Source organism: Periplaneta americana, chromosome 14, assembly GCF_040183065.1.
Source record: "Periplaneta americana isolate PAMFEO1 chromosome 14, P.americana_PAMFEO1_priV1, whole genome shotgun sequence".
NCBI lineage: Eukaryota > Metazoa > Arthropoda > Insecta > Blattodea > Blattidae > Periplaneta > Periplaneta americana.
Window position 1 is genome coordinate 116,145,414 of NC_091130.1, and position 8,728 is coordinate 116,154,141.

An 8,728-nucleotide genomic window follows, 5' to 3' on the forward strand; every position below is an offset into this window, starting at 1 on the left:
TTCATCTACATTACAATATTACATTATTTGCCCTTCTTTTCAGTGACCTTTTCTCAGGATTTTACTCTTGCGTTCTTTCAATGTTCCAATATTCTAATGCTTGTAGTACTTCCTTACTATCATAGTTCAATTCACTTTTCACTTTTTCTCTTTCATTGTTATGGCTTTTATGGTTCATTCTCCCTACTTGCACTCAATTTCACTTTTTCTCTATTGCATGAGGCCGAGGATTCGGCATAGATTACCTAGCATTGATCTTACGGTTGAGGAAAACCTCGGAAAAAGCCCAACCAGGTAATCATCCCAAGGGGGGATCGAACCCGCTCCCGAGCGCAGCTTCAGATCGGCAGGCAAGCCCGTTAATCGACTGAGCCACACCGGTGGCAAAGCTCTTATTATAGCTTATAGTACACCCCAAGTATTTGAAGCTGTTCACTTGCTCTACTGTCTCATTTAGAATTAGCAAGTTTATCTTTTTCACTTTTCTTCCTATGACCTTGGTCTTCATCTTGTTTGCATTTATTTGCATGCCATACTGCTCATAGCTGTCATTTAGCTCCTGTAGTATATCCCTTAGTATGGTCTCCTTCTTCTGCTAAGAACGGCAGTCATCAACAAATCTTATGCACTTTATTCTTCTTCCTCCTACATTTACCTCTCCCATGTTCTGAAAACAGTTATTTAGCAAATCCTCCAAGTAAATATTGAACATGGTATAGAGGATTTCACATTAAGAAAAAAGCATCGATCTTTTGGGCGTTGCTTAGTACACTGTTGCCGCAAGGTGAAAGAGTGAGGTATAGTATCTCTGTCTCACTCTCTTCCTAACACGTACAGTTTATCGCACAAAATAGGCATGTCGAGTCCAAATGATTGAAAAAACCTATTAATGCCGTAATTATTTCTAAAAAATACATAGATTATATTTTATATACATTACAATTAAACTTTGCACATTTTAGCCATTAACCAACTATTATACGCACGGGGGCTGTTTTTAAGTGACGGTATGAATATGGTATAGAGAATTATTTACATGCATTGAGTTTTCGTTAAGAATGTATGTTTCATTCCGTAAAAATCTGTTAATATAAAATTCTTCACTATATTTATGGAATTGGGTTTCAAAATTACAAGTGTCATTTATATTTCCTAAATTATGTCCTCTTTCAATGATATATTTGCATAACTAGATTTCTTATGGTTACTTTTAAAATCAGTTATGTGTTCCCTAAATCGTATTTTAAAATTTCTTTTGGTCTAACATACATTTATATGAGATGCATTTAAAGCCATATATAAGATTACTATTTAATCTGTTAGTATTTTCCAATTGTGTACTTATAATATCGTTTAATTTATTAGTTTTGTGTGCTTTGTGTATATCTTCTTTTTTGAAAAAAAAAATGCAGTTTATTAGAAATATATTAATTTTAAGGTGATGGAACCATTAACTTTTATTTTCTTATTCTTTTGGCAGATTAAAGTACTTCTGAGTTTTAATTTCTCTTTATTACCTTTATCGCGTATTAATGTTGTTATGTTTGCGCTACTATATCCATTTTCTACTCCAATTTCTAAAATTTTCTTAGTTTCTTCTTTGTATTTGATTTTACTTAACGGAATCTTTATCATTCTGTCAATTAGATCGTGGAATGTATTGTATTTATCATATTATATATATATCATACCATATATATTATTTCATATTTTGTGTTTTCACATTCAGCAATTTATTGATATATTATGAAAACAAATCCGTTTCCTGCCTTTTCATAATTAATGTAAATTTCAAATAATAATGCACAAGTCGGAGGTTCTGGAAAGAGCATGTTATTCACTTAAAAATGATTTTGGTGTTCTGTGCTTGTTGTAGAAGTTTGCATTGTATTGGCCAAGACGCTTGATGAATGGATTTTCACTAGAATTTGCACTGTTATAAAACTTGTTCACTTGTTGACGTAGTATGTCGTTCAGAAATGCCATGTCCAAATCAAAGTGTATTTGTACATTAGTTGTGTACCAGTCTGAATCATGTATTATTCGGAATACTTTATATATGAAGAGTCCACTGCAAGAATGATGGATGTCATTTGGAATACATTTTCCAGGAGAAGCAATTGAAAGTTTGAAATGCTTAGGGCTCAAAGCTTAACTGAGATTTTCCGATTATTACTGGACAGTGACTATCAGTGTTAATGCCACATAACTCTTTATGTACATTCTATATGTCTTAAGCCATGTGTTGACAGTATTTGTTCATTTTTGAGAAGAAAGTGACATGCATCATTCTTGCAGTAACATATATCATGTCACATATATATATATATATATATATATATATATATATATATATCATATATACTATATATTTGCTATATATACCGACTTATTTTTATTATGTTTTGTGATTCTAATATCAAGAAAATTAATTGAGTTTTTCTTTGTATTTCTGTGATAAACGTTAAATTATAACACAATTTGTTGATAGAATCAGTGATATCACTGTTTTTAATACTGTCGTCGTATATGGTTAATGTATCGCCAACATACCGATTATACATTATTATACAGTATTATTGTCTTCTATGACTTGGTTGACTGATACATCTTCAATATTCTGTAAAGTTATCTCAGCCAGTTATGCTGAAAGCGGGTTGCCTATTGCTACACCTTTGGTTTGTATATAAAATCTGTTATTAATTGAAAAGTAATTTTGTATAGTGACTATGTTAAGAAGTGTTATTACTTGATCTATTTATTCTCTTGCTCTTTGGTTATAGATTAAATTTTCTTTTATTATACCAATGGTTTCTAGTATGGGAATGTTTGTATAGAGGTTAGTTATATCCAGTGGTAACATTTTCGGATGTCTGTTTACTGTAATGTTTTGTAAATTACAACTTAATTGGTTCGTATTGCCTATTGCATATTTATATTTGAGATTTATGTTGGTTTTCAGATTATGATGAAATAATATGCTAATCTTATAACTTGGTGCATTCATGCAGTTTGCGACGGGTGGCATGGATAAATTTGCTTTGTTGGTTTTTGGTAGTGTTTTCAGTTTAGGAATACTGGGGTTCTTGAATTTTTTGAGATCAAGTTTTGAACTGATTTATGTTTCTTTTATTTGTTTTTGAAGTGTATCGGTAGGATCAGACTTTATTTCAGTAATATTATTTTGTTCTATAAATTCTATTGTTTCATTCAGATATATAATAATAATAATAATAATAATAATAATAATAATAATAATAATAATAATAATTACTATTATTATTACTATTATCTCTCCATTATGAGAGGTGCATTTCTTTTTTCTGCTTTGGTGTGGATTAAATTTTGTTGTTGTAACTTATTCTTTAATGTATTAATTTTTTCATTTGTTTTTCAGCTTCTTGAAAGTCATTTTTAGTTTTGGGGTTCGTTACATATTCATTACATTCACATGAATGTACAAATTACAAATTTCCAATATGCATATTTATGTACATATTAAATTGATTTAAGTAACCATATCCTACTATGTAAAAGCAAATATCCATGGATAACGTTCAATCAAATGCGTATACTAATTGTATTGGCATATTAAGACTCGTTTGGAAAGGATACAAAAATTGTTTTTAAATGTATTGCGTACATGAGAGAATTTGGTTGTCGACTACTATTTGAATATGTAAAAATTGTTAAATATGCAGAAATATACAGAAAATAAGTTCAGATTAAATTAAAATTGAATCAACATATCACAATTTTATTAAACTACGATGTGTCTACTGTATATAGATAAAACTTTTTTCAAGTATATTGATTGTGTTATATATTACGAAGCAATTCAATAAATCACAGATTATGTACTTAAATGTATTACGTACCTCGGAGGATATGATGTGAGTTACTACTTTTAATGTAGGCAGTGTGCTCTATTATATACTAAATGCAAGATTTCAAATTAAATCCAGTGAATACATGAATAAATAATTAGGAAAAATTTGCTTCAACTATTATAGAACTTACTAGAGGTAATGTGCCTTAATGTTACTGTATTACATACGTGAATTGAAATTTAAACACGTGTGTACATATAAGTTCTTATGGATGTTAAAATTTGCAACATGAATATGAATTATGTATTCAAATATATTGCGTAACTCAAACTATATGATTGTAAATTGTTATTTTTATATAGTGTGCTTTGTTATATATATTATGTTGAGTGTAACATTTAATATATAGCAATAATAATAATAATAATAATAATAATAATAATAATAATAATAATAATAACATTAATAATGATGATGATGATCTTATTGAACCAAACATTAATTTTTATGTAAATAAAAAATGTGTTGAAAAGTTATATCTGTTATTTAAAGCTAAATTTCGATGAAGTACTTACGTAATTGTGTGTCTGTGGTGGTGATGATAGTTCTTCGACTGTTAAACAGAAATGCGGAGTAGTTTGCCTTACAGGAATGTAATAATACGCATGGGGGCTGTTTTTAAGTGACGGTATGAATGTGGTATAGAGGACTATTTACGTGCATTCAATTTTCGTTAAGAATGTGTGTTTCATTGTGTAAAAATCTGTTAATATAAAATTCTTCAGCTATATTTATGGAATTGGCTTTCAAAGTTACTAATGTCATTCATATTTCCTAAATTATGTCCTGTTTCAATGACATATTTGAATAACTAGATTTCTTATGGTTACATTTAAAATCAGTTGTGTGTTCCCTATGTCGTATTTTAAAATTTCTTTTAGTCTGACATATATTTAAATGAAATGCATTTAGAGCCATATATACAATTACTGTTTAATCTGTTAGTATTGTCCAATTGGGTACACATTATATCGTTTTTCTTATTCTTTTGGCTGATTAAAGTACTTCTGGGTTTTAATTTCGCTTTATTTTCTTTATCGCCTATTGATTTTTTGATGTTTGCTCCACTATAATCATTTTCTACTGCAATTTCTAAAATTGTCTTAATTTCTTCTATGTATTTGTTTTTAGTTAACGGAATATTTGTCATTCTTTCAATCAGATCGTATAATATATATATATATATATATATATATATATATATATATATATATATAGATACACATACACGCATAATTTCGTATTTTGTTTTTTCGCATTCAGCAATTTATTGATAAATTATCGAAACAAAGCTGTTTCCTGCCTTTTCATAATTAGTGTAAAATTCAAATAATAATGCACAAGTATTGTTTAAGTGCAGCTGTGAACACAACTGCACACGGAGACATTAATGTAGATGTTAGGAATTCCGAGGTTGTGGAAAAGTGCATGTTATTCACTTAAAAAAATTTTGGTGTTCTGTGCTTGTTGTAGAAGTTTGCATTGTATTGGCCAAGACGCCTGATGAATGGATTTTCACTAGAATTTGCACTCTTATAAAACTTGTTCACTTGTTGACGTAGTATGTAGTTCAGAAATGCCATGTCCAAATCAAAGTGTATTTGTACATTAACTGTGTACCAGTCTGAATTATGTATTATTCGGAGCACTTTATATATAGTATCATATATCATGTTATATATATATATATCATATATACTATATATTTGCTATATATACCAACTTATTCTTATTATGTTTTGTGATTCTAATGTCAAGAAAATGAATTGATTTGTTCTTTCTATTTCATGGCAAACGTTAAATTATAACACAATTTGTTGAAAGAATCAGTGATATCACTGTTTTTAATACTGTCGTCGTATTCGATTAATGTATCGTTAACATACCGATTACAGATTATTATACAGTATTATTTTTTTATTGGGTTATTTTACGACGCTGTATTAACATCTAGGTTAATTAGCATCTGAATGAAATGAAGGTCATAATGCCGGTGAAATGAGTCCGGGGTCCAACACCGAAAGTTACCCAGCATTTTCTCATATTGGGTTGAGGGAAATCCCGGAAAAAACCTCAACCAGGTAACTCGCCCCACCCGGGATTCGAACCCGGGCCACCTGATTTCGCGGCCAGACGCGCTGACCGTTACTCCACAGGTGTGGACTACAGTATTACAGTATTGTCATTTATGACTTGGTTGACTGATTCGTCTTCAATACTCTATAAAGATATATCGGCCAGTAATGCTGAAAGAGTGTTGCCCGTTGCTACACCTTTGGTTTGTTAATAAAATCTGTTATTAAATGCAAAGTAATTTTGTTATTTACTATGTTAAGAAGTGTTATTACTTGATCTTTTTCCTCTCTTGCTCTTTGGTTATAGATTAAATTTCCTTTAATTATACCAATGGTTTCTAGTATAGAAATGTTTGTATAGAGGTTAGTTATATCCAGTGGTAACATTTTTGGATGTCTGTTTACTGTAATGTTTAGTAAATTACAACTTAATTGGTTCGTATTGCCTGTTGCATATTTATATTTGAGATTTATGTTGGTTTTCAGATAATGATGTAATAATTTGCTAATCTTATAACTTGGTGCATTCATGCAGTTTGCGACGGGTGGCATGGATAAATTTGCTTTGTTGGCTTTTGGTAGTGTTTTTAGTTTAGGAATACCGGGGTTCTTGAATTTTTTGAGATCAAGTTTTGAACTGATTTTAATGTTTCTTGTATTACGTTTTGAAGTGTATCGGTAGGATCAGACTTTATTTCAGTAATATTATTCTGTTCTATAAATTCTATTATTTCATTCAGATATATTATTATTATTATTATTATTATTATCTCTCCATTATGACAGCTGCGATACATTTGTCTGCTTTGGTGTGGATTAAATTGTGTTGTTGTAACATTCTTTAATGCATTAATTTTTTCATTTGTTTTTCAGCTTCTTGAAAGTCATTTTTAGTTTTGGGGTTCGTTACATATTCATTACATACACATGAATGTAAAAATTACAAATTTCCAATAGCCTAAGCATATTTATGTACACATTAAATTGAATTAAATAACCATATCCTGCTGTGTAAAAAACAAATATCCATGGATAATGTTCAATCAAATGCGTATACTAATATTGAATTGACATATTAAGACTCGTTTGGAAAGTATACAAAAATTGTTTTTAAATGTATTACGTACAGGAGAGAATTTGGTTGTCGACTACTATTTGAATATGTAAAATTGTTAAATAGGCATATTTTACAAAAAAAAAAAAAGCTAGGATTAAATTAAAATTGAATCAACATATCTCACTCTTTTTATTAAACTACGATGTGTCTATTGCATATAGATGAAAAATTATTATGATATTATATATTACGAATCAATTAATTAAATCACAGATTATGTACTTAAATGTGTTACATAACTCGAAGTATAAATTAATACAACGTAAATTGATAATTGCATAATTTGCATTAAAGATAGTCATATGATTGAACAGCATTCTTGTTTAATTATGTAACTTGAAATTTTTATAAATGCACGATAAGTCCCGAGTAATTAAATATAAGAAATCATAATTTCTCACTTGGTTTCTATAAAGATTAAGATAACCCATCTTTGCAAATAAGTTTTTATGAAAAATGTCCTCTGATGTTTCTCGAAAATTGTTTCTTAAGATGTATTCCTCATTTTAACATTTTTAAAACGAATATCAAAATTATGCTACATCCATTTAAAAAAAATGTGCTTTTAGGAGTAAAATAGCGAAGAGGTTTTGAATTTAGCTTAAAATGGCTGATAGATATTCACTGTGGTTAAATACAGGGAGCTGGTACTTTTTTCACCCGAATTTTTTTACTAATCTCGAATTTAAGCTGTTGCAGCAATGATATTTCTATATACAAATAAATGAAAAATAATTATCTAATGGGAAGAAATTCAAATTATGTAACCATCTCCTCTTAAAAGTAAGATTTACATGTATCGGAAATATATCGTTCCATAAGTGAGTTAAGGTGTTAAATATTTAGGCCAGTATAACTTATTCTGTGAGAATATCCATTCCGCTGCGGAGAGCGACGGAGATGAGAGTCATTTCTCAAAAAAGGAAATTAAAAAAAAAATATATATATATAATATTAAACACACAGTTGTTGAGTAACTGTGTAAACTTTTTTCGGAAATCACAGCGCACTTTAACTTTAACATTAGTGGGCCTACAAGTAAATTATTATTTTATTAAAAATTATTTCATTTTTGTTTTGGGAAATTGAGAAGGGAAACTATCTGAATATGGCTCTTATGACGTTTCATTGCAGAAACCAATAGAAAGCAGCAACTTATAGTTGTAGTAAAAGTAGTAGTAGTAGTAGTAGTAGTAGCAGTAGTGGCAGTAGTAGTGGTAGTAGTAGTGGCAGTAGTAGTAGCAGTAGTGGTAGTAGGAGTGGTAGTATTAGTTGCTCTAGTAGTGGTAGTGGTAGTGGCAATAGTAGTGGTAGTGTTAGTGGCAGTAGTAGTACACTGAATAGTTTTATTGTGCAATTCGATATACTCTGATTTATATAAATTATTTTTTTTGTTTTATTTTATTTTTATATTAAAATTAATTAATTGTTTTGTATATAGTGTTGATTAAATTTATGGTAGGTGGTAGTGGCAGTAGCAGTAGTAGTAGTGGCAGTAGCAGCAGCAGTAGTAGTAGTACTAGTGATAATGGTTGTAGTAGTAGTGGTAGTGGCAGTAATGGTAGTGGTCGTGGCAGTAGCAGCAGCAGCTGTAGTAGTAGTACTAGTTGTAGTAGTGGTAGTGGTAGTGGTAGTGGCAGTAGTAG